At 45.0% G+C, this 27,686-nt stretch overlaps 1 protein-coding gene across 1 annotated transcript in view; it reads right to left on the reverse strand.

The window, feature by feature from the left end:
- Positions 1–27,261, reverse strand: part of KLC1 (kinesin light chain 1) — an 83,409-nt gene extending 56,148 nt beyond the window's left edge. Inside the window, exon 1 of the mRNA XM_038751325.1 lies at positions 27,116–27,261. The gene's annotated coding sequence lies outside the window, so the exon portion shown is untranslated. The remainder of the gene's footprint in view (positions 1–27,115) is intronic.
- Positions 27,262–27,686: the final 425 nt, after the last annotated feature.

Consider the following 27,686-nt stretch of genomic DNA (forward strand, 5'->3'; position numbering starts at 1 on the left):
AGGATGGATAAATACGAGAAATGAGGGCCTAGTCAAGGAAAGCCTTTTGGATTAGGTGTGATTTTAGGAGGGCTTTGGAGGTGGTGAAAACTGTCACAATTAAAACCACAATCAAAGATCACTCAGTGAAAAGGTCAGTTAGCAAAAATGATGCAAACAAAAGTACAACACAATTGGTGTGAATAAAGAAACTCTCACGTCCCTTCAGGGTATGTACTTTCTCCTCCAGGAGAATATGGTTTGCTCACCTTTAATAAATGTCAGGAAACCCCAGAATTGCATGTTATCTGAAAAATGTGCCTTACTGAAACTACCCCAGCTGAGCTGAGGACGATGCTCAGACCCGCTTATTAAAAAGTTCCTAAAATAACAGATCATAGGGACAGGGGCCACTAAAGGCCAACAAATTCATCCACCCAGAAAAAAAAAATTGGGAAAAAAGCAGTTTTGTCACTGCATAAATCATGATGTGTCCATACCTGGAATATTACGGATAGTTCTTGATCACTGCATTTTCGGGATCATTTGATATCGATCAATCGGATTTATTGAGCGCTTACCGTGTGCAGCACACTGTACTAAGCTCTGGGGAGAGAAGAATATAACAGAGGTGGCAGACATGTTCCCTGCCCACAACGGGCTTACGGCCTATGAAAGAAAGGTACGAAGAAGGACACCTAAAATGATCACGGAGTCAGAGGAATAAAGACAGACTGAGATAATCAGAACTCTTCAGCCAGGAAGGACAATACCTGAGACGGGACATGATTAAGCCACCAAAGCCCTACAGAGGACAGACGGGACAAAGCCCGAATTGCTGCTCACCAGATAGATCCCTGCTGGACGCGTCCTGCTGAGGGGCATCCACTGAAGTCTGAAAATGGCACGATCAAGTCAAACAAGAGGAGACACTTTTGCCACACAGCAGGAAACAAGCATACTGATCGGCTACCTGCAGGAGTTTGTCGGAAGACAATAGCAATAAATTCTAAAAGTCGGAAAGAATGAATGAGTGGAAAACAGGTCCATAACTTGCTGTTGTTACGGGGATGAAAAATGAGTAATGCTGAAAACTTCATCCCTCATTATGCGGTAGAGTAATAAGGGATGCAATGGGCACTTCTAAGCCTCCAAGCATCATTCAGATGCTATTGAAGGGCCAACACTACGTAAACTGAACTGTTTGTCAAATTTGAATGGCATTTCTTTACTCAGAGAAGTCTGGTGTTCTAATGGTCGATAAAATGTGAGCCCACTCTTTTAGACTGTGAGCCCACTGTTGGGTAGGGACTGTCTCTAGATGTTGCCAATTTGTACTTCCCAAGCGCTTAGTACAGTGCTCTGCACATAGTAAGCGCTCAATCATCAAGCGCTCAACGATTGATGATGATGACGATGAAAATAAGAACCGACAGCACAGCCAGTTAGTATGGTGACTCTGCTTGTCAGAAATGTTAAACCTTCAATTAAAAGTAAACTTGGCCAATTTAAAAATAAAAAGAGTTTGGTCACCTTAAATCGGTGGTCTCATGCCAGACCTCAGCTCTCCCCATCTTCAAAACCCTTCGGAAACCCTATCTCTTCCAGGAAGCCTTCCCAGATTGAGTTCTGGTATCTGCTTATTTTTTATCCCACGCTTCTGCACCACTGAAACACGTGAGTACTTACAGAGACTTCTCATTTAGAGAAGTAGAGTCGCTTAGTGGAAAGGGCACGGGCTTGGGAGTCAGAGGTCGTGGGTTCTAATCCCAGCTCCGCCACTTGTCTGCTGTGTGACCATGGGCAAGTCACTTAACTTCTCTGGGCCTCAGTTCCCTCATCTGTAAAATGGGGATTAAAAGTATGAGCTCCACCTGGAACAACCTGATTACCATGTATCTACCCCAGTGCTTAGAATAGTGCTTGGCACATAGTAAGCACTTAACAAATGCCATAATTATTATCATTATTATTATTTATCTACTGTATTAATTTTAGTGTCTTCCCCCGCTAGACTGCAAGCTCCTCGAAGGCAAGGATCATATCTTCTAATTCTACCTCACTCTCCCAAGCATTTAGTACAATGCTCTGCACAGAGTAGGTGCTCAATAAATACTACTGATGAATATTATTGGTACTAAATGCTCTTTATTAAAACTTCTTCATGTGACTAAAACAAATGATTCCAATCCTTCCACAGTTTGAAAGCAGACTTTCCCTATTCCCAGAAACAAAATATGCATCCAAAAAAAAAAAATGACATTCAACATTGAGAATGTCTATAAGGATGAGGATTTTGTCACCTTTAAAAACAGAAAAATGTGATTTTTAAAAGCAGGTCATCGAAAGGACCATCACAAGAAAGTGCAGAAAAATGTGATTTTTAAAAGCATGTCATTGGAAGGATCCATACAAGAAAGTGCAAAATTGCTCTTTCAGGTTCCACTGCACAGGAAAAAAAGATGATGTGCCTTTAACTGTCCTGGTGACAGGAAATAGAGCAGAATGCAATTTGTTCAACTGTCTGACAAATGTAGTAGAGGTTAACTGGATTCTTTAAAACAAAGGAGACAGAGAAACCAACTGAATTGTCATTTGTTTCGGCAAAAGGCAAGTTGTCTAGAAAATACAAGCCCTGGCAAACACTTTAACATTTGTCAACGGTCAGCCTGCTGGTGTGAAGGGAAACAAGAGGGAAGTAGGTTGCCTAGTATGTGTCACTGACTGTAAATTCCTCCTTTGGGATAATACTGTTGTGAGCAATTAAGCTGCAAAAATAAAATGGATGCTGTGACTTGGTCCTGTGGGGACGGAGTTGATGTAGAACCTGAAACCCAGTTAAAGGGAATATTTCATAACTATCATGAGCAAAGGCACACTCAACAGTCAACTCCAAATTGCACCCTTGCCAGTTTGGGCTAAACTGCACATTATTCTGTTACCGAGAAACACCGAGCCTAAGGCTTGAGAACCATTTTTGAAATTTAGAGGAAGTTTAATGGTCAAAATTTAATCCATTCTAAAAATGCTCTAAAATTCTCAGCCCTTAATGCACACATTCAAGAAGGGGTAATCTATTTCCTGGCATTCATCATAAATAGAAAATGTAATCCGCCCTCCAAAATTAGAAGTTGAAATTTCAGCTTTTAAAATGGACGAACCACACACCACAGGCAAGGAATCTGTTTGAAATCAAGAGCATGCAGTAAATCTGATTCTCTTACTGTAGGCATATCTGCTTCTTAGACACCAATTTTAATTGGCATCGCCAGAGAAAACAAGCCATTTAACATAGGCCTCAATGGAAATACAATAATCAGTCAGAAAGGCATCACCTATTATAGATAACCAATTGTTTTTGGCTGAGAGTTGAGAGACGGCTGGGTCTCACGTCTGATCCAGGGTGGGATAGCGAAAGGGAGGAGTGGAGAAAAAGAGGACTTCATGCAGGGATGGGCTACAATCAATCAGTACTATTTTCTGAACACCTAATGTATGCCGGGTACTGGGGAAAACACTACAGAATTCATCTACACATTCCCTGCCTTCAAGGACTTCAGAATTTGGCAGGGGAGATGCACACCAAAATAGAGGGGCGAGGGAAAATGACAAGAGGATAAAGATCTGTACAAAAAGTGCAATGTGGTGGTGTGAGTGCCCAAGTGTTTAGGCGGCACGGAACTGCAGAATTGGTACTGGGGCAAGGGGGTGAGATGAGAAATATAATACCACATTTAGCAGAGATTCGGGCCTGTAGCAGAGACTAAGAACACCTGGGTCCTATTTCTGACCCCAAGTTGCACCCCTAAAGGTGGAAAAAGAACCCAGACCTCTCCCCTCCCCACCCGGCTGCAGTAAGGCTCAACAATTTCCTCCTTCTACTCTACTAGTGAACAAATCAAACCAAAAAACAGGCCCCTACCCTTAGTCTTACATATAATTACAGAGAGGCAGCATGGCCTACTGGATAGAGCACAGGCCTGGGAATCAGAAGGGCCTGGCTTCTAATGCTAGCTCCACCATATGTCTGCCGTGAGACCTTGGGCAAATCATTGTGCCTCAGTGACCTCATCTGCAAAATAAGGGTTAATTCTCTCAGCCATATGTGGGACTCCCAGACTGAGCCCCTTCCTTCCTCTCCCCCTCGTCCCCCTCTCCATCCCCCCATCTTACCTCTTTCCCTTCCCCACAGCACGTGCGTATATGTATATATATTTGTACATATTTATTACTCTATTTATTTATTTTACCTGTACATATCTATCCTATTTATTTTATTTTGTTAGTATGTTTGGTTTTGTTCTCTGTCTCCCCCTTTTAGACTGTGAGCCCACTGTTGGGTAGGGACTGTCTCCATATGTTGCCAACTTGTACTTCCCAAGCGCTTAGAACAGTGCTCTGCACACAGTAAGCGCTCAATAAATACGATTGATTGACTGATTGATTGGACAGGGACTGTACCCAACCTGACTAGCTTATATCTACTCCAGTGCCTGGCTCACAGTAAGCGCTTAAGCACCAAAAAAAAAAAAAAATTAGCAAACCTAACTGGTAGACAGAGCTGTCCTGCAAGAAAGTGTCCAAAATATAAAGAGAGGAAGGGGACAGAAGCCATCCTACATTGAAAAGTTTGCCTGGCTAGTGGATAAACTACTGCTGAGCCCTATTCTTGAACACTCCCAGAAAAGGTGGGCTCAACAAAACTCATCCCACACCACGGTTTCTCAGAAGCAGGGGACACCTGGGTCCATTTGGGTGAATTAAGCACTCCCTTCTTGCAGCCCAAGACTCTGCTAAGAAGCGATTCATTTTAGCTGCCCCTGCTTAAGATCCCAGATTGCGGGGAAGGGAGATAACACTGTTAATTCTTCATCAGCTAAAAAAAAGGTGGACTATTTTGTAAGCAGATTTCTAATATTCAGAGATATAAGTTTATTGCAAATCCATTTAAATAATGTTTGGTCAATATTTTCAGTCTGTACAACATTTACAACACGGTCGATGCTACCAAAAATGTATTAAATTAAAAAATCACACCAAAAGCAAGAGCAAAAAACCCAAAACACCAACCCTACTGGCCATGAATTAATCTATTTTTACAATACAAGTAAATGCAATGGCACCCCCATTTTTAATTATTATTAATGCCTACAGTTTGGTGGCCAAGATATATATCTCCTTGGATCAGCCTTTTCTAACATACCAACATTTTGTCTTCAGTGAAATAAAATACTTATCAAATAAAACTACAGAAAAGAAATCTGTCCTGCCACACTGAATTTTGTTTTATCTTTATAACAGATCTTTCAAGATAAGTGATTCTGAAGATTGCTGAGGCATTATCAAATGGGAAAGAAAATCCTTATCTACTACTAATTTTAAAAAATCAAAAACACTCTACAAATACCTCTGCAATTTCTAGGAAAGAGCACTGAATTGAAAATGTCAATCAGTGGTATTTATTGAGTGCTTAATGTGTACTGTACTAAGCGTTTGGGAGAGTACAACAGAGTTGGAGAAGCAACGCGGCTCAATGGAAAGAGCCTGGGCTTTGGAGTCAGAGGTCATGGGTTCAAATCCCAGCTCCGCCAATTGTCAGCTGTGTGACTTTGGGCAAGTCACTTAACTTCTCTGCGCCTCAGTTCCCTCATCTGTAAAATGGGGATTAAGACTGTGAACCCCACAAGGGACAACCTGATCACCTTGTAACCTCCCCAGCGCTTAGAACAGTGCTTTACACATAGTAAGCGCTTCATAAATGCCATTAAAAAAAAGTTGGTAGACAAGTTCCTGTTGTGTAGACACAACAAGCTTACAGTCTAGAGGATAATAATAATAATAATAATAATAATAATGACATTTATTAATAGAATAGGCACTGGGGTATATTCAATGTTATCAGGATGGAGGCAATCCCTGTCTCACTTGGGCTCACAGTCTTAATCCCCATTTTACAGATGAGGTAACTGAGGCCCAGAGAAAGTTAAGTGACTTGCCCAAGGTCCCACAGCAGATGGGTGGCAGAGCTAGAATTAGAACCCAGGTCCTTCTAACTCCCGGGCCCATGCTCTATCCACTACACCACACTGCTTCATATGAAGCATGAATGAAAGAATGGTGTTCCATGGGCACTGCTCCTGGGATCAGTTCTACTCAATCAACACCTTTGTTTGTGGCCTGGATAAAGGTGTCGAGAAGGTACTTAAACTTGCAGCTGAATCAATTTAGATTGATTGAATTTAGGACAGATCCAATTTAGGACAGAGTTACCAACAACTTGGAAGCAAGAAACGGAATTCAACTTAAACTTGACAAATGGGGAAAATGCTTCCACAAGAACCAAACCAAAGAACTGGGGTAGGGTAGCTAGACCAGAAAATATAGGGGTGACTATGAAGAATTTGGGGGAAGGATCCTGGCCAGCCGTCCTAGAGGACTAGCCAAGGGGAAATGGGCCCGCAGTAAAGCAAAACAGATTCTAACTGACCATGAGGAGGAACTCCTTCACTAGCTGGGTGAAAACCCCACTGGGATAGACTGTGAGAGAATTTCTTAAGATCTTAAGAAAAGACTTTCCCGACTGGTGTGGTCACATTCACCTTCCTGTAGGCACGGGGCTGAGCCAGATAACCTCTCCAGCTCAAAACCAAATGTGATGCTCCAACACAAGCCCTCACAGACTGCACCATGGGAACGAGCCCGTTAGCTTCCCCCCTGCACCAACTTTTGAGCAGGAGGTGGCTAACCCACCCTGCCCCTTTCATCCCAAGAGGGGCTGGGAGGAGGAATCAATCAATCAATCGTATTTATTGAGCGCTTACTGTGTGCAGAGCACTGTACTAAGCGCTTGGGAAGTACAAGTTGGCAACATATAGAGACAGTCCCTACCCAACAGTGGGCTCACAGTCTAAAAGGGGGAGACAGAGAACAAAACCAAACATACTAACAAAATAAAATAAATAGAATAGATATGTACAGGTAAAATAGAGTAATAAATATGTACAAACATATATACAGGTGCTGTGGGGAAGGGAAGGAGGTAAGATGGGGGGATGGAGAGGGGGACTAGTGTGAGAGGAAGGAAGGGACTCAGTCTGGGAAGGCCTCCTGGAGGAGGTGAGCTTTCAGTAGGGCCTTGAAGGGAGGAAGAGAGTTAGCTTGGCGGATGGGCAGAGGGAGGGCATTCCAGGCCCGGGGGATGACGTGGGCCGGGGGTCGATGGCGTGACAGGCGAGAACGAGGTACGGTGAGGAGATTAGCGGCAGAGGAGCAGAGGGTGCGGGCTGGGCTGCAGAAGGACAGATGGGAGGTGAGGTAGGAGGGGGTGAGGTGATGGACAGCCTTGAAGCCCAGGGTGAGGAGGAAGAGTGGCAGCTCTACTACTTGCCTTATGCCAGTGAGACATGGCCCCACCTGGCCCTGGGGGCTGATGGGATTCCCATCATCCTCACTGCTGTGGGCAGGGAATGCGTCTGTTTACTGTTGTACTGTACTCTCCCAAGCATTTAGTATAACGCTCTACACACAGTAAGCACTCAATAAATACGACTGAATGAATGAACGAATGATGGCAGGGAGAGCTAGAGCTGCTGTGGCCCCACCCCCACCACCCAGGCCACTGGAGCTCCTGGGGGAGACCAGCCCCCTTCCCCAAAGGCCCTCCTCCCCACCCCCCACAGGTTGCTGCTACCGTCAGCATGCAGCAGAGACAGGTCAGTCGATCTGGACAGGCAAAAGGGGAATTCACACACACCCCCAAGGACACTGGGGCAGGAGGGACACCTTGGGCAGTGACAGCCCCAGCAGGTGGGCCACACGCGGGGCAGGGAAGCACCAGGGCATGGGACAAAGTAGAGCCCCTGTGCCGGGCACCACGCACACTGGTACTAGTCCCACAGGGGCAGAAGGCAGGCAACGGTCACCACTGGGCTTGCCAGTTCCCAAACAACTGAGTTATGTGGCAGCAAGGGGCAGGAGGAGGCCCCTCCCACTTCCCCAAATGAAAACACCAGGGAATAAGTTTGTTTTCTTTTCCCCCCTCTCTCTCCTTCCCCTCCTCTTTCTCTTTCCCTCTCCCTCCCTCAGTCCCACTGGAAAATAGCCATGTAATTATAACATTAACTTTAAATGATTCGTATCACAATGAAGTAAGCTACACTGATGTATTCTTGGCTATTCTGTGCAGCAACTGCTCAAAGACTTCACTGTGTTTAGCTCTTCTGCACCATCATGTTGCCTGCCGACCCCCCAGGCTACACTCTACAAAAAGGGAACCCTCTGGGCACCTCAAATGCTTATCTTAAGTCTGCTCAGGAACTCTTAGGAGACCAGCCGCTCTCTCAGAATCCTTTAATTAAACTCCGGCTTCGTCAGCTAGTTCCACTGAACTCCACTACTGGGACCACCACGAGAACCTAAATGCAGAATTTTAAAGACGACGAGATGTATTTTGCTGAAGAATGAAGGACTACAAATGACTTTCGGTAACACTGGAATCGCCAATATTTTAAGGACTTCCCCGCTATTAATAATAATGATGGTATTTGTTAAGCACTTACTGTGTGCCAAGCACTGTTCTATGCGTTACTCTTTGGTGGGGCGGGGGGAAACAAACCTCAGTTTTGGATAAGGGTTTGTTTTGCCTACGACAGTGTAGGGAACCCAGCCTGGCAAAGAGAACAGCAGCAAGAAGAAAATATGCAAGCTTCCAACAGACTCCACCTTTTAGGGTGTTGATTCTCCCGTTTCAGCTCCGGAGGGCACAACATGCTCTCCATAACTATGAAAGGAGAAAATCGCTCCCTCTGCCTTCTCCACCTCAGGAGACTGACTTGTCAGCTGCCAGTAATGCAGCCTCCCTAGGCGTTTCACACTCATGGGACGGGAAGCCATGGGTGGGTAGGGAAGCCCTGGGCTTGTATGCGGTCATTCATTCAGTCGCATTTATTGAGCGCTTACTGGGTGCAGAGCACTGTACTAAGACCATGGAAAGTACAACTAAGCAACAAATAGAGACGATCCCTGCCCAACAACAGGCTCACATTTACCCAATTTTGGCGGTAGTTGAGATTAGCTCCTCTGGATGAGTTACAAAATCATGCCGGCTCTGCCACTTGTCCGCTGGGTGACCGTGGGCAAGACGCTCCACTTCTCTGTGCCTCAGTTACCTCCTCTGTAAAATGGGAATCAAGACTATGAGCCCCATGTGGGACATGGAATGTGTCCAACCTGATTATCTTGCATCCACCCTTGTGCTTAGCACAGTGCTGGCACATAGCAAGGGCTTAACAAATACCATTTAAAATTTTTAAAGAAAGGGGGGAAAAAAGCAAAAACATATTCCTCCCTTGTCTCCGTGGCCCACTCTGCTCCAGCTCCCTTACACAAACAGACTGTTAGCTCACCGTGGGCAGGGACTGTGTCTGTTAAATTGTACTCTCACAAGTGGTAGTACAGTGCGCCAGGTTTTTGGAAGTTTTCCAGGCTTCGGGAAGGAGCCTGGCCTAGTGGAGCAGCATGGCATGAGCCTGGGATTCAGAAGGACCTGGTTTCTAATCCTGGCCCACCACATGTCTGCTATGTGCAGTCATCATCACCCCGTCTCAGCCCTAAGTGGGAATGTGCGCATTCCAGGCTGGGTGGAGGGTAGAGCCAAGGGGATGAAGAGATTCCTTCCCGCCACCCCAAACAGCCACTGGGAGCTTCCCGCCGTGCTTTATGACTTCCTCATCTCCAGCCCAGAGGTCAGAGAATCAAACTCATTAAATTCAACACATTATTAATGCCTCTCAGAGCAACTTGGCACCACAAATAGTGAAGTCTAAATCCCCGCCCAAGAGTTTGTCACTTGCACCTATAAATATCTAAGGGGCCTTAATTAATATGTTCGGGAATTTAAGTTGATGACGCAGTACTAAATATTTTAGGAACTAGAATAAAAATAAGAACAAGCTACAGTTCAAAAATTAACCCAGATGTCAATTTTGTAGACCCAATATGGATATGAAGCTTGATGGTTCAAGTTCAAAGACTTGAGACTGCCCCAAATCTTAATTCCCATGACCATTCACTCATTCATTCAATAGTATTTATTGAGCGCTTACTGTGTGCAGAGCACTGTACTAAGTGCTTGGGAAGATTTGGGTCTCCAAATTACACCTAAATTAATCCCACAATAGTGTGTCCAGGAGAACATTACCTAAGACTTCAAATTCTCTCCTCATGGTAGCCTCTCATTTATTGAGGTGACAGTGCAGATGCAAAGGAAGGAAAACCTCCACCCTCAATTTTCTTCTCCCCTAATTTTGCCAGCTCCGACAGAGTGAGAGTGAGAGAGAGAGAGTGTGTGTGTGTATGTGCACGTGTGTGTGTGTGTGTGAGAGAGAGAGAGAGAGAGAGAGAGAGAGAGAGACAGGAAAGTATCCAAGGTAACAATTCTTCCACCTCCCTGCCCCCTTCAACTAACCATTTCCAATACAGATTCTCCAGCATGCCTTCATTGCAGCAAGCAATGGCTGAATTACAGCATTACCAATGACTGTGCAATTCAACCTTTACTCAGGACCACATTCCCATAAGGGACATTTTGCAGTATTTAGCACATTTAGAAAAAAATACCACCCAAAACCTCATAAGCAATGTTACTCCCATGGTCCATTTTTTTAAAATTCCATGTCCCTCCTACTAAAGTAGTTTCACTGTTTCTGACCATCTCTTGGCGTTACTTCTGTGTGGATCTGGATCACTCCCACTGGGCCTCACTTCCTCCTTTGGATGACTTAGCTTCTTTCCAATATCCCTTTAAAGACACATTCACCACAGCCTTTCACATGGGGCTTCCATTATAACTGACCCTTAAAAAGCATCAAGTTCCCAAAACCATAGTAGATGCTAAACGACTGTACGATTGTCATACCCCAGTTTTTTTAATGGCATTTATTAAGCGCTATGTGCAAATCACTGTTCAGTTGCCCTCTGACCTTTCCTTATCCTGTAACAGGAGTCTCACTTTTCTAAATAATAATAATAACGGCATTTATCAAGCGCTTACTAACTCAGTCCTGGTTTTGGACCGCGTCCTTGATCCACAGAGGACCAGCTTCAGAGTCCCAGCTTTCAACTTCAATCAGGCAGATTGGCTCTGTCCACCTGGGATCAAAAGCCAATGTAAGGGGAAGAATTAGCCTTTCTCTTTAAGACAATTCTAGGCTTGAAAGGATTTTCTGTAATTTATTCATATCCATAATTTATTTATATTAATGTCTGTCTTCCCAGACAGTAAGCTCCTTGTGGGATAGGGAATGTGTCTGTCAACTCTTTTGTATTGTATTCCCCCAAGTGTTTAATACAGTGATCAGCATACCGTAAGCGCTCAGATAACATTGATTGATTTCTGAACATCCGTTAAGTTTTTCAGAGGAAAATATAAATTACCTAAGATGTTTGTCACACTGCCTTAAAATCTGAAGTTGTCACCGATGTAATACAATACCCTACACCACAATTAAAGGATGAGCAGCAGAAAATCCTTCTGAAATTCATTAATTCAATTCAATCATATTTACTGAGTGCTTCCTGTGTGCACAGCACTGTACTAAGCGCTTGGAAAGTACAATTCAGCAACAGAGACAATCCCTGCCCACACTGGAACTACTTTCTAGAATTTAACTAGTTACAAGGGATAGAACCACCTAAATATAATATTAATACAACTCAGGGATGGCAAAATTTTTTGATGCACTATTCACTGTCTTACAGATCTATTTTTCCATTGATGACTACCTCCTCTTTTGGATCCAACCCTATTATAACACAGAAATTCCAACAGTAATAGAACTTAGAACAAAGACTCAGGCTAAATACTTTCTTTAAACGACTACTCTGGACTATTCCTTTCAATTTATCAGCAGCGGATAATAAATGTCTTTTAAAAAAATTACTTGAAATCCTCCAAGACATTAATGAAAAGAAAGGGGGTGAAAACTGTCCATGAGAAAAATATATTCTTTAAACAAACCCATAAAACTCTCTGTAATCGAGTGTGTTTCAATACACTCCAGATTGTAAACTCATTGTAAGCACGGAACATGTCTAGCAACTGTTGTACTGCACTCTCCCAAGTGCTTAGTACAGTACTCTGCACATAGAAAGCGCTCAAACACCATTGATTGATTGATTATGGTTCCATAGTAGTTTGACTCAGGCCTATTTAGAGATTAATACATCATCAAGAAATCATATGCCTCAATGGCAATAAATAATAATTGTGATATTCTTTAAGCCCTTACTATGTGTCAAGCATTGTGCTAAGCACTGGGGGAGATACAAGAGAGCCAGATCAGACACAGTTCTTATCCCAAATGGGGCTCATATTCTAAATAAGAGAGAAAATAGGCACTGAACCCCTATTTTACAGGTGAGGATACTGAGCATGGAGAAGTTAAGTGACTTGGCCAAGGACACAGAGCTGACAAGTGGCGGAACAGAGAGCCTTGAACTCCCAGGGCCCTGCTCTTTCTTCTAGGCCAAGTGGTTTACAATGGCTTTATCAGAAGGTTTATTAAAAAAAAAATCTATTTTAAAATATCAGAGTAATTGAAAAATGCACATCCACTATACCTAACAAACCACACACTGAACTTGCAATTACAGCATACTCTTCTGAACTGGCAACCTTTCATTTCATTTCACAATGCTCAATGTTTCAGATGAGTACTTGAATGCCCTGCCTGAAAGCCTGTTCAATCTTTTTTCTTGCAAATAAAAAGGAATACAAATTTGTATTTGCCTACAAATCAACTTACAATAAAAGTCGAAGGTCAAATCCCAAACCTTATGACACATTCAAAGGGAATCATATCTTTTTAACAATGTGAATTTCAAATAAATGCTTCTGACGGAGTCACGGATTTATTTCTTTGGCCACAGTACTACAATTTTTTTACTTGAGGAGAAAAATGTTTACGGATTTGTTAAATCTCACAGACATGCTTCAAGGAAGTAGCTAGTGTTCATCTCAGAATTTGTAAAAAGTTAAGTGGCTAAAGGAGGAAAAGTAGTAAAAATATAATTATAAATTATTACGGTTTTTGTTAAGAACTTACTATGTGCCAGGCATTGTACTAAGCGCTGGGGTGGATACAAGCAAATTTGGTTGGACACTCCCTGTCCCAGGTAGGGCTCACAGTCTCAACCCCCATTTTCATCAATTGTATTTATTTATCAATCGTATTTATTGAGCGCTTACTATGTGCAGAGCACTTTCCAGATGAGGTCACTGAGGCCCAGAGAAGTGAAGTGCCTTGCCCAAAGTCACACAGCAGACAAGTGGTGGAGTCAGGATTAGAACCCATGACCTAGAGTCCCAGGCCCGTGCTCTATCCGTTATGCCATGCTGCTTCCCAAAAATATAGTGTAAAAATATATTTATAAATATAATAAAAAAGAATGTGCTCTATCCGTTATGCCATGCTGCTTCTCAAAAATATAATGTAAAAATATATTTATAAATATAATAAAAAATAATGATAAAAGATTAACATGCTCTGAAAACGTTGTATAGAAAAGAGAAAGTACATTTTTATAGCACCGGGAGCTAAAATCCCAAGTCCTTTACTAGCTTTTACAGGCATAATTTGACCTGTCTATGTTATTTCTGGAAGTACATTTACAACAAAGGTTGCTTTTGCGATTTTGCCCTCAAATCTGTACCTCTCGGGCACTTGATATTCGCTCCACCCTCAGCCCTATGTTCAGATTCCCTACCTGAATTGATTTTAATGTCTGTCTTCCCACTCTAAAATGGAAGCTCCTGGTTGGAAGGTATCACGTCTGTAGTCTGGGATCATGTACTGTCGGGGAAGCAGCCGGGCTTAGTGGGTAGAGCACAGGCCAGGGGAGTCAGAAGGTCACGAGTTCTAATCCTGACCCCACCACTTGTCTGCTGTGTGGCCTTGGGCAAGTCACTTCACTTCTCTGGGCCTCAGTTACCTCATCTGGAAAATGGAGAATGGAGGTGAAGACTGTGAGCCCCAGGCGGGACAGGTACTGCGTCCAACACGATTTGCTTGTATCTACCCCAGCACTTAGTACAGTGCCTGGCATATAATATGCCCTGAACAAATACCATAATTATTATTATTACTATTAATCACATCACTGAAACTGCCCTTTAAAAGGGCACCAGTGTTTTCCTTTTTGCCAAATCCAGTGGCTTCTACTCCATCCTAATCCTCCTCGACCTCTCAACTGCCTTGGTACAAGCAATCATCCAAATGGCATTATCCCACTGGCCCTTCTAGCACTTATGTGCTTATTCATTCATTCACATTTACTGAGCCCTTATGCTGTGCAGAGCACTTTACTAAGTGCTCGGAAGAGTATAATACAACAATAAACAGTGACATTCCCTACCTACAATGAGCTTACAGTCTAGAGGCGGGGGACACACATCAGGACAAATAAATAAAATTACAGATAAGCTCAGATCCATTCTGAGCACTTGTGATTATTCACATTCAAATTATTTACTCTGATTCCACTGTCTGTAAATTTAGCTACGCCTCCCCATTTGAGCGTAAACTCCTTATGGGCAGGGATCATGTCATTTTTTGCTGTACCTTCCCAAGTTCTAGAGTCTAAACTACCAAAGGGCAAAGAAAATGGGAGTTACTTTGTACTTCTCAAGCACCTACTACAGTACACCACCACAAAAGCGGGCACTCAATAAATGCTACTACTACTACGCCGTACACTCCACTCCACTCCACATTCAGTAAATACCAGTAGTATTACTTATGCTTATTTAATCCTCTTATTTTTACCTTCATTGCTCTAACTAATGTATGCCATAAACCAAAATCAAGTACTCAAAGGTTCTAAAGAGGTTCTAATTGACTAGAACCTGGATTTTTTTACACCCCATGCGACATTTGATAAGAATGCTTATATAGTGAATCTATTCCACAGTACCCCCCCCCATCTTAGAAGCCCACAACCTTCATGTCATCCTTGACTCCTCGCTGTCTTTCAGCATTTCCATCCAATCTGCAGTTAAATCCCGCCTGGTCTTCCTACGTAACATTCCCCAGAACCACTTTTCCTCGTTATCGCAAAAGCTACTTTACCAGCCTCAACCCCTCTCCTACCTATACTATGTGCTGCTACATGAATCATCTTCTTGAAGAATTGATCAGTACACATCTCAAAAGCCCTCCAATGGCTTCCCGTTTTCTTCTGCTGCAATGCCATATCTCCTTATGGTCGGCTTTAAGGCTCTCCACAAATTGCCCCCATAATAATAACCGTGGCATTTATTAAACTCTTACTCTGTGTCAAGCACTGCTCTAAGCGCTGGGGTAGATACATGATATTCAGGTTGGAGAGAATCCCTGTCGCACAAGGGGCTCCCAGACTAAGTAAGGGGGAGAATAGGTACTGAATCCCCATTTCAGTGTCGAGGAAACAAAGGCGCAAAGATGTTAAGTGACTTGCCCAGAATGTGGCAGAGCTGGAATTAGAACCCGAGTCCTCTGACTCCCATCTTACATACCGGCACTTTACCCGCTATTTGAGCTCATTTTCTGCTGTCTTCCCAAGATAACCTTCTAACTAGTTCTCAACTCTCCTGCTGCCATCCCCTCGCTCATTATTTGCTCATTATTTTTCTTGGCTGAAACTCCCTCTCCCCACCAAATCCAACAGATTACAGCTCCCCCCACATTCAAATGTGCTATCAAATGTGCATTCAATAAATGCTATCATTATTATTCAAAGCCCTAAAATCCCACCTCCTCCAACCAGCTTTTCCCAATTAACCCCCAACAACCCAAGTGTCATAGTCAACTACCAGTCACCTCTAGTACTTGTGTATTCCCTTCCTCAGCACTCATTTATATATATGTAATTAATCTAACAAGGATATCTATTGAGCTCTCATTGTGGGCAAAGCACTGTATTAAGTGCTTGGGAGAGTATCTAGAGTCAATTATTCACTGACTTTGATTTATCTGAAAAGGCTTTTTATATTTCCCTCCATTTAGAGTGCCCACTCCTTGTGGGCAGGAATGTGTCATTTGCTGGGAGGGAGCAGGGCATGGTGGATAGAGAACAAGCCTGGGAGTCAGGTCATGGGTTCTAATCCCAGCCCTGCCTTTTGTTTTACGTGTGACCTTGGGCAAGTTACTTCACTCTTCTGTGCCTCAGTTACCTCATCTGTAAAATGGGGATTGAAACTGTGAGCCCCACCTGGGACAGGGACTGTGTCCAACTCCAATTTGCTCGTATCCATCCCAGCACTAAGTACAGTAACTGGCACACAACATGCACTTAAATACCATAATTATTATTACTGTACTCAAACGCTTACTACAATGTTCAATGGGCACTCAATAAATACTATTACCCCTAGTACTACTGTCAGATCCTTGTTCCTCCTCCTGCTCCCATTATTCGTAAATATTACTGGTCCGGTCTGCCTCCCCAATTAGACTGGGTGTTCCTTGATGGAAGGGAAGCACTTGGTACAGTGCCTTGCACTTAGTAGGTGCCACCGATCGACTGATTCGCGATGAAAGGGAAGATGCCTCAGTTATCCATTCGGAAAATTTGTGATGAGAGAAATCAGGGTTTGAAACAGATTTCTCACTTACAAGAACAGTCCTCCAAAGACGTTTAGCAAGTTCATTCATTCATTCAATCGTATTTATTGAGCGCTTACTGTGTGCAGAGCACTGTACTACGTGCTTGGGAAGTACAAGTTGGCAACATATACCCTACCCAACAGTAGGCTCACAGTCTAGAAGGGGGAGACGGAGAACAAAACATATTAACAAAATAAAATTAATAGAATAAATATGTACAAATAAAATAGAGTAATAAATACGTACAAACATACATACATATATACAGGTGCTGTGGGGAGGGAAGGAAGTAAGGAGGGGATGGGGAGGGGGAGGAGGGGGAGAGGAAGGAGGGGGCTCAGTTTTATTATGGATTATGGCAGTCATTCATTCATTCAATCCAACTGATGGACCTTTACAAGCCCCTAGCTAGCCAGGAAGAAAGGAAATTTTTCCTATAGATACGGGAAGTCCCCCAGCCACGATTCCATTAACGTAGAGGCTAGCAAACTCAGTCACCCAATAGTCCTTGACCTGGGTAGGGACCGCCTCTATATGTTGCCAACTTGTACTTCCCAAGTGCTTAGTACAGTGCTCTGCACACAGTAAGCACTCAATAAATATGATTGAATGAATGAATGAGAACAGGTGTAAAAAGCTCAAACACACACAATTTGGGGCCACTGCTGTGGATGCTGCAAATTTTGGACTCTTCCCACCATATGGAGTCTGAAACTGTACTTTCTCTTTCCTCTTTTGGTATTTCTCATTTCATCTTTGTTCATGTGTCCACCGCTAACCCTTCTTACCTAATTTATACACTGGGAGACCCTTGAGGACCAAGTCTAATTCTCATTTTTTACCCAACCCTCAGACAGGTGTGCTTTGCACACAAGCAGCAGAGGCTTAAATATTACTTTGACTACTAGCAGCAAGGAGTAGCATGGCCTAGTGGATACACAATGGGCTTTGGAGTCCTGGGTTCTAGTCCTGGCTCCACCAGGTGGCTACTGTGTGACCTCTGACACTTCATTCATTCATTCATTCATTCAATCGGATTTACTGAGCGCTTACTGTGTGCAGAGCACTGGACTAAGCCCTTGGGAAGTACAAGTTGGCAACATATAGAGACGGTCCCTACCCAACAGCGGGCTCACAGTCTAGAAGGGGGAGACAGACAACAAAACAAAACATATTAACAAAATAAAATAAATAGAATAAATATGTACAAGTAAAATAAATAGAATAATAAATACATACAAACATATATACATATATACAGGTGCTGTGGGGAGGGGAAGGAGGTAAGGCGGGGGGGATGGAGAGGGGGAGTAGGGGGAGAGGAAGGAGGGGGCTCAGTCTGGGAAGGCTTCCTGGAGGAGGTACAATAAAGTAGACATGTTCCCTGCCCACCGGGAGTTCACAGTCTAGAGGTGCAGAAAGATATTAAAATAAATTACAGATATATACATAAGTGCTGTGGGGCTGAGGGTGGGGTAAATATCAACTGCTTAAATGATACATATCCAAGTGCACAGGTGACTCAGAAAGCAGAGGGAGTCAAGGAAATCAATCAGTAGTATTTACTGAGTGCTTAAATTCATTCTTTCATTCAATTGTACTTATTGAGTGCTTACTGTGTACAGAGCACCGTACTAAGCGCTTGGAATGTACAATTTGGTAACAGAGACAATCCCTACCCAACACCGGGCTCACAGTCTAGAATTAAATGAGGGCTTAATCAGGGAAGGCCTCTTGGAGGTGATGTGATTTTAGGAGGGCTTTGAAGGTGGGAAGAGCAGTGTGGGCCCCGTGGCTAGAGGCACGGGCCTAAGAGCCAGAAGGATCTGGGTTCTAATCCCGGCTCTGCCACTTGTCTGATGTTTGGCCTTGGACAAGTCACTTCAGTTACCTCAGCCGTTAAAATGGGGATGAAGGCTGTGAGCCCCATGCGGGACAGGGACTGTGTCCAACCTGGCTTGCTTGTAATTACCCCAGCGCTTAGTACAGTGCTTGGCATACAGTAAGTGTTTTAACAAATACTACAATTATTATTATTATTATCATTATTATTGTTATTATCATTAAATGTCTGGGGGAGGGAGTTCCAGGTCAGAGGGTGGATATGGGCATGGGGTCTGCAGTGAGATAGAGGGAAAGCGAGTATGCTGGTGAAGTGTGTGGGCTGGCTAGTTCTGTGGCCCAGTCAATCAATCGTATTTATTGAGCGCTTACTGTGTGCAGAGCACTGTACTAAGCGCTTGGGAAGTACAAGTCGGACTCCTAAAGCACCTAAAAGAGGTTAAAAAACACCCACCACCCCCTGTGTGAGCTCGATGGCAGGACTTGTCGTCCCCGGCTAAAAGATCTCCCCTCTCAGGGTCGCACCTGGAGAGTTTCCAGTACCGTATCGGTCTTGAATATGGGAAGGAGAGTCAAGCAGCGGCTGTTCTATTTCATTCGTAGCTTGAACAGTGGCTAGCTAGCGGCAGGCAATCCGCTACAAGTCACAACTCACCTGTGCTGGGCAGCAGTGGCAGGGGAAAGAGTCGAGGGCGGAGACACAGGTTTACTGCATGGAAGGAGGCAATGGGAAACCACTTTCGGATTTTTACCGAGAGAATTCTACGGATCCACTACCAGAAGGATTGCAGGTAGAGGAGGGGCGTTCTGGGAGAGATGTATCCGTGGCGTCACTGTGGGTCGGAGACGACTTGACGGCGAAAGACAGGACAAGCTGTTATAGTTCAAGTGCCCAGGTAGTACCTGCTCTGCACCCCCTTGTTTTTCCGGTCTTCTCCCACCCACCCTTCGCTGAATCCCAGGACCTCACCATCTTTATGAAATCTGGGTCCAGCAGGGAGTGGAAGGGGTCCCAGACCACACTTCTTGACAGGTCCTGTCATTCATTTCATTCATTCAATCAATCGGATTTATTGAGCACTTACTGTGTGCCAAGCACTGTACTAAGCGCTTGGGAAGTGCAAGTCGGCAACGTATAGGGACGGTCCCTACCCAACTGCATGGTGTGAAGCAGCATGGCTCACTGGAAAGAGCCCGGGCTTTGGAGTCAGAGGTCATGGGTTCAAATCCCAGCTCCGCCAATTGTCAGCTGTGTGACTTGGGGCAAAGTCACAACTTCTCTGGGCCTCAGTTCCCTCATCTGTAAAATGGGGATTAAGACTGTGAGCCCCACGAGGGACAACATGATCACCTTGTATCCCCCCAGCACTTAGAACAGTGCTTTGCACATAGTAAGTGTTTAATAAATGTTATTATTATTATTATTATTATTATTATTATTATTATGATGCATGGTGGACTCACGGTGGTTTCCTCCAGTGGACTTCTGGATCGTCCAGGTTGGCCCATGGCTAGTGTCTGCATTGGAAAATATTTTTGAGGGTGCTGAGTCTAATTCTCAGCAGTCCACAACTATCAATCAATCAATCAATAGTATTTATTGAGCACTTACGGTGCGCAGAGTACAACAGAGTTGGTAGACATATTCCCTGCCCACAAGGAGCTTACAGTCCAGAGATTCCTACAATGAATATATTCTAAAATGGGAGCCTTGAGGGATTTTTGAGTCCCCTCAAACCTAACTGCACTTTGGGCGGTCCCAGCCCATCCCTCCTTGTATTCATTCATTCCATTCATTCAATCGTACCCATTGAGCGCCCACTGTGTGCAGAGCACTGTACTAAACTCCTGGAAAGTACAGTTCAGCAACAAATGGAGACAATCCCTGCCCAACAACGGGTTCAGTGGGGAGACAGACAACAAAACAAACAAGGAGACAGGCCTGTCGGCCTTTGGTCAGCCTAGTCTGCAGCTAAGTCCTGGGATGGACTTTCTCACTCCTACACCTTCTCCTGAAGGCATATAATCTCAATAATACAAGAAGAGCTCAGGAGTGTCAGGGACATATTGAACACCCAGGTAGATTATTTTTTTGATATTTTGATTTTTTTTTATTTTGTTAATATGCTTTGTTTTGTTGTCTGTCTCCCCCCTCTAGACTGTGAGCCCGCTGTTGAGTAGGGACCGTCTTTATATGTTGCCAACTTGTACTTCCCAAGCGCCTAGTACAGTGCCCAACACACAGTAAGCGCTCACGTCACTTAACTTCTCTCTGCCTGTTTCCTCATCTGTCAAATGGGGATTAAGACTGTGAGCCCCATATAATCTCACCACTACAAGAAGAGCTCAGGAGTGTCAGGGACATATTGCACACCCAGGCAGATTATTTTTTTGATATTTTGATTTTTTTTTTTGTTAATATGCTTTGTTTTGTTGTCTGTCTCCCCCCTCTAGACTGTGAGCCCGCTTTTGGGTAGGGACCGTCTCTATAATGTTGCCAACTTGTACTTCCCAAGCGCCTAGTACAGTGCCCTGCACACAGTAAATGCTCATGTCACAACTTCTCTGTGCCTGTTTCCTCATCTGTCAAATGGGGATTAAGACTATGAGCCCCATGTGGGACAGGGACTGTGTCCAGGCAGATTATTTTATGTCTAGACTGTGAGCCCACTGTTGGGTAGGGACCGTCTCTATATGTTGCCAACTTGTACTTCCCAAGCGCTTAGTACAGTGCTCTGCACACAGTAAGCACTCAATAAATACGACTGAATGAATAAATGAAAAATCCCAGCACTTAGTACAGTGCCTGGCACATACTAAGCGCTTTAAAAATGTCATTAAAAAAATAAAAATAAAAACTATTAACTGAAGGAAATGAAATTTAATTTGAAACTCTCAAAAGATTATTTTTTAGGTACAGTTAAGAGATGTACCAATCAACAGAACCTGTTTGCCAATTAGCTTTACCTCGGATTAAACACTCCAAAGGATGCCCTAAAAAAAATTTGAAAATTCCATACAGAATTCAGACTACCTTTCTCAATTCATATTCTGGAGTGGCAACGGTAAATGGCTGCCTCTTGCTACATGATTTTATTTCTTCTAATTCAGACAAATTCTCAAAATCTGCAACTGTCTTCTTAACTGGTTAATTTCACCACAAATTTTTCACACATCTTAAAAATTAACCTTCCATCATTTTTATCCCCTAAATTTGTAAGAAACACAAAGTGAAAAGTAAACATTAGGGATTTCAAAAATTTCCACTTTCAGTTCCAAATCGCTAGATAACCTCCAAATCACGAAAACCCAACATATGAAAGCTTTTGTCAAAATGACAGTTTCCATAAAGGCAGCATGTATGTCTGTAATCCTGAAAAACTTGACGAGCCTGACTAAAGCAAAAAGATTCTGATGCTTTTACAACAATTTCATCTGACGTGTTCACTTATGGCAATTGAGCCAGATATGCATGCTGTCTTTTGTATTACCATATTTACCTGCATAATTGCCTCGCTTTTGCAGCCCCAGAACAGGGGAATGGTTATTATGTCGGGAATGGGGTCTAGGAATAAGGGGAGCAGCGGGGGGAAAGGAGAATGAGAGGAGAAAAGGAAAAGACTAGAGGGCACTAGCTTCTATACTGTAGGCACTCAGTGAAATGCGGTATTGTAATGTAATAATGGCATTTGTTAAGCGCTTACTATGTGCAAAGCACTGTTCTAAGCGTTGGGGGGGGATACAAGGTGATCAGGTTGTCCCACGTGGGGCTCACAGTCTTAATTCCCATTTTACAGAATGTCCTCCCCGCAACCCCCTCCAACTTTTCCTCTTCCTACCCCAGGTAGGCACGTGCGCTTTTCCAGGGAACCTTGATCCTACTTCCACGTCTGTGCCAACATCACCGCTTACAAAAAAAATTAATCGTATATTGCCTTAAAAATCCAAGGGGGAAGGGGGATATTATGGGATGGAGGCAATAAGGCAAGTAAATACGGTACCTCTTTTCCACAAAGTCCTTACCCTGAGATACAATTTTCATTGGAAATTTTCCATCACTTTCACTAGTTAGGTCATCTGTACTGCTCTGCCCATTTTTCTACAAGATACGGCATAAAGTCGCTTTCCATATACATCTCAATCAGTATGAAGATAAATCTAAAAGAGCTTCTTAAATACAGAATTCTCCAGTAGAGATGTCTATTTGCCAAAAGTCAACATGGTGCATTAACTAAACAATAAACTGAGGTACGAGTTCTGATCATTACTCTAACATTAACGATCTGAGTGTTATTTCAGTGCAAGTCTTCTCTTCAGGAAAAATTAAGATGCAGAAATGGTAAACTTTAAAGTACCTAAATACTGCATTGGAAAGGGGTGGAGGGGTGGGGGGGAATTCTCCAGAAAGATGTGAAGAAAAAGATACCATTGATTAAGGAAGCATTTTCTTGGCTGAAAACAACCATTAGTCTTTACAATTCAAATGTCTACAGCCCAAATCCTTTTTGAATAGAACTAGAGATTAACCCTATTATCTATGACTAAAATTTAGTAATTAATGCCTAGACGGCTTATAGGATGCATTACCTGGCCACTAAGTGAATCTACATAAAATCTGGAGAAAGAGAATTCAAGTAAGTCACGGTTAAGCGGTATTAATTTCACTGCAGAAAGGATACTATTTCCCTGGACATGAAAAATAAAAATGACAGCAATTTCACCCTAATACATTAAGAATAATTGTTAATCAACAGAATAATTACTGCCTTTAAGCAAAGAAAGGCAATTAACGATGCTCTAGGCTGAAATCGACTGGGTTTTTCTAAAGCTGGATAATGTCTCAGCTTCTTAACGTTACCGAGAGGATGATGCCAGACCAAGAGAGCCGATATGGAAGACGAAACCTCGAGAACAAAACTAAAATGGTGAGATGCCGTGACTAAATAGCTTTATGACTCACCTTTTTTTTTCCCCCATTTAAAACAGTCACTTTCTGAAATGCCTGGCATGGATAGAGAAGAGGCCTACACAGAGAGAAATGAAAATGCTTGTGTATCTTCAAGAAAAGAAACCAAAATATACTGAGCGGTTTACTACGGGTGCCTAGAGGGGGAAGTGGGGGACGTTTAGAAGGTGCCTCCCAACCAGGAGGATGGATGTCAGCCAGGGCAACCATCACGTAGTTCCTCCGAAAGTCTTTCGTTCATCATCATCATCAATCGTATTTATTGAGCGCTTACTGTGTGCAGAGCACTGTACTAAGTGCTTGGGAAGTACACGTTGGCAACATATATAGAGAGACAGTCCCTACCCAACAGTGGGCTCACAGTCTAAAAGGGGGAGACAGAGAACAAAACCAAACATACTAACAAAATAAAATAAATAGAATAGATATGTACAAGTAAAATAGAGTAACAAGTATGTACAAACATATATACATATATACAGGTGCTGTGGGGAAGGGAAGGAGGTAAGATGGGGGGGATGGAGAGGGGGATGAGGGGGAGAAGATAATTTTGTTGCCAGCATCAAAAGCAGAATCCCTGACTTGGGCAGGGATGGCGTCTGCCAACTCCCTCGTCTTGTTCTCTCCCAAACGTTCAGTACAGCGCCCTGCAGCCGATCCATCCACAGAACTGATTGAGCGGTCACTGCGTCCGGAGCACGGGACTAAGTGCTCAACAAATAGCATTGACGGATTGACCGCCTGCGCTGGACGTACTGCGGGGCTCACCCAGGATGGCACTCCTTCCCGGTTTGATGATAAATACTGGGAAGTGAACGGGGCCCATTACGGAAGGCCCTTAAACTGGATTCATTTGGCCTCTCGACCATGGTCATTGTCCAGATGTGTATCTGTAGTCCAAGATCTTGAGTCCAGATCACTAGCAGGAGCGACAGAAGGGCCCTCCACCCCAACGGGCTGCAGAGAGATAAATGGATTCACAAAGGAGGGGGAAGCTCTGGAGTAAAGACTGCAGGTTGGTGGAAATAGTCCTAGGAAGCTTAAGTAGTTAACTACTTCCTTAGGTTTAAAGGATCAGATCATTTTGGTTGTCAATCCACATCCAAATTAATTGCCTTTAAAATAAACTGATGCTCATGGCTCCTGCTATATACTAAAAATTTCTATTCAAGCTCCTGGGTTTTAGCTCAGATATCTACGTGCTCTCTTCAGTGCTGCTCAGACTATCAATAAAAGACATTTTTCCCCATACCAAGCTCAAAATCTTTTTGCCTTCTCATGTGGAAAACGTGACTATCATAAAACTTTTTTTAAAAAGGACCTACTAAATACTGCTAGCATCTAACACTAGAAATTTTCTTTGCAGCACAATAAAGAAGAGACTGCTAAGATCATCCTCGCTTTCATTCCCAGCCCCATCCTCTTCTCTTTACGCTATCTCAGAAATACGGTAAGGTTGCCAAACTTCAACCGCAACATGATGCAGAAATGATGTTGCATTCTTTGGTGACTTTGAGAAATGGGCTAATACAGGCTTTTGCTCCCTACCCTCCCAGATATGGTTTCCGGCACAATCTACCGCCGGTTAAGAGCACGATAGCTCTGATGAATCCTTAATATTTTTCATAATGATTCAAATTCCCTACCGTGTCTGTAGTTTCTCCTTATCAGATGCATTGATCTGCTGCTACGGTTTACAAGGCAAAACAAAAATCCCCCTTTTCCATGTGGGGTCGGCTTTTTTCTTCCATCTAATACACTTAGTCTGTCACCCCAGAAAAGATCGTTGGCTTAGTCGCACTGTACCACATTCTTGGAAATCATAATAAACTAAAACGAGGAGCGAACTAGTCTCAAAGAAACCTGTCACAGGTTTAAGATCGTGGACGATAAAATGAAACTGAAACTTTGCTGGATTTTGTTCCCAACTTCGTATTCCTTTCAATATCCAAATGCTCTGCAGAGGTCCAAAACGACAGCTCTTTAAAGGCGAGCGAGCGGATCACAAGGGACAGAAAGCACTGCAAACTGCAAGACGACTTACCGCTGAATCGCGATAGGAATTTTTCAAAACTCTTTGCTGCCACCATATAAACCGCTACTTTTCCCGGTAGTAGTGTTAGCGTTAAAAAAATATGATAGAATCGAAAAAATAGAATAGAGAATTGTCCCCGTCCAACCAATTCCGAAACTCCACTGGCCCTGGCGGGGAGAGACTTTCCAGTGGACTTGGAAGGGAGGGTTGGACAAAAGAGGCGGACAGGAGGACGACGGGGCGAGAAGACTCGGACCTCTCCCGCGACCTGAATGTCCAACAAGGGCCACGGACGTGAGCCAAAGGCGGAGGGGTGGACAGAGAGCCACTGGATTCATTTCTTGACAATCTGACGGGAGGAGGAGGAGAGGAAGAGGATGAAGAGGAGATGGAGAGGAAGAGGAGAGGATAAAGAGGAGAGGAAGAGGAGGAGGAGAGGAAGAGGGGAAGGAGAGGAAAAGGAGGAGAGGGAGAGGAGGAGGAGGAGAGGAAGGAGAGAAAGAGGAGGAGGAGAGGAAGGAGAGAAAGAGGACAAGGGGAGGAAGGAGGGGAGGAGGAGAGGAAGGAGAGAAAGAGGAGGAGGGGAGGAAGGAGAGGAAGAGGAGGAGGGGAGGAAGGAGAGGAAGAGGAGGAGGGGAGGAAGGAGAGGAAGAGGAGGAGGAGAGGAAGGAGAGAAAGAGGACGAGGGGAGGAAGGAGGGGAGGAGGAGAGGAAGGAGAGAAAGAGGAAGAGGAGAGGAAGGAGAGAAAGAGGAGGAGGAGAGGAAGGAGAGGAAGAGGATAAGGAGAGGAAGGAGAGGAAGAGGAGGAGGGGAGGAAGGAGAGGAAGAGGAGGAGGGGAGGAAGGAGAGGAAGAGGAGGAGGGGAGGAAGGAGAGGAAGAGGAGGAGGGGAGGAAGGAGAGGAGGGGAGGAAGGAGAGGAGGAGAGGAAGGAGAGGAAGAGGAGGAGGAAGAAGAGGGGAGGATGAAGAGGAGAGGAAGGGAAGAGGAAGAAAGAGAAGAGGAGGAGAGGAGGAGGAGAGGGAGGAGAGGAAGAGGAGGGAAAAAGAAGAGGAGGAAGAAGAGGAGAGGACGAAGAGGAGGGGAAGGGAAGAGGAAGAAGGAGAAGAAGAGGAAGGGAAGAGGAGGAGAGGAAAGGAAAAGGAGGAGAGGAAGGGAAGAGGAGGGGGAAGAAGAGGAAAGGACCAAGAGGAAGGGAAAAGGAGGAGAGAAAGAGAAGAGGCGAGGACGAAGAGGAGGAGGGGAAGAGGAAGGGAGGAAGGGGAGGGAAGAGGAAGAGGAGGAGGAGAGGAAGAAGAGGAGGAGGGAAAGAAGGACGAGAAGAGGAGAGAGAGGAGGAAGAGAGGAAGGGCGCCGCCCTTCCAGGCCAGGCCAGGCCAGGCCGAGTGTCCATGAGGGTGTCGTCCCCGGGCGGTGCCCTGCGGGGGGGGCGGGGGGGGGCAGCCCGGAAGGAAACGACTGGGACAAAGCCACTGGCAGCTTTCAAATCCGCTTCTCCCCCCGTCCCGTCCCGTCCCGTCCCGTCCCCCCGTCCCCCCATTATCCCCCGGCGCCCGCTCCGGGTGCGGGACCACGGCGCTGGGCGCTGCGCTCCCCGGGGAACCGAGCCTCGGGACGGCCAAGGCGGGGGACGGCCGGGCGGACGCGGACTCACCGTCCTGCTCCTGGGGGCCGCGAGGTCCACGGGCTGCGGGGCCCCGCGGGCAACCGGGCCTGCGCGACACTCGCTGCCTGCCCGCCGGCCGGCCGGCCTCCCTCCCTCCGCAGCCGCCGCCCCTGAGGGGAGGACGAGGAGGGGGAGGACGAGGAGGAGGACGAGGAAGAGCGGGCGGGGCCGAGACGTCCGCAGTCACCGCCGCGCCGGGCTCGCCCCGCTGCCGCCGCCGCCGCCGCCGCCGCCGCCGCCGCCGCCGCCTCCCCGCCTCATCCCGCCCCCGCCTGACAACCGACCACCGCCCACCCGCCTCAGACGCCGAAAATGGCCGCCCCGCCCTCCCTCCCTCCCTCCCTCACGGCCGACCGCCCGCCCCACAATGCCCCGCGGCCCGCCCCATGACGTCATCTGTCACTCGCGGCGGGGCCACGGCGCACGCGCGGGACGCCCGGCCCCGGAGGGGGGGGGGGAGGAGAGGGGTGGGGCCCGCGCCTGCGCTCTCCCGCCCCCCGCCTCTCGGACAAACGGCGCCCCGCCCGCACACCCCTCGTTCGTTCGTTCGTTCGTTCGT

Source organism: Tachyglossus aculeatus, chromosome 1, assembly GCF_015852505.1.
Source record: "Tachyglossus aculeatus isolate mTacAcu1 chromosome 1, mTacAcu1.pri, whole genome shotgun sequence".
NCBI classification, from domain to species: domain Eukaryota; kingdom Metazoa; phylum Chordata; class Mammalia; order Monotremata; family Tachyglossidae; genus Tachyglossus; species Tachyglossus aculeatus.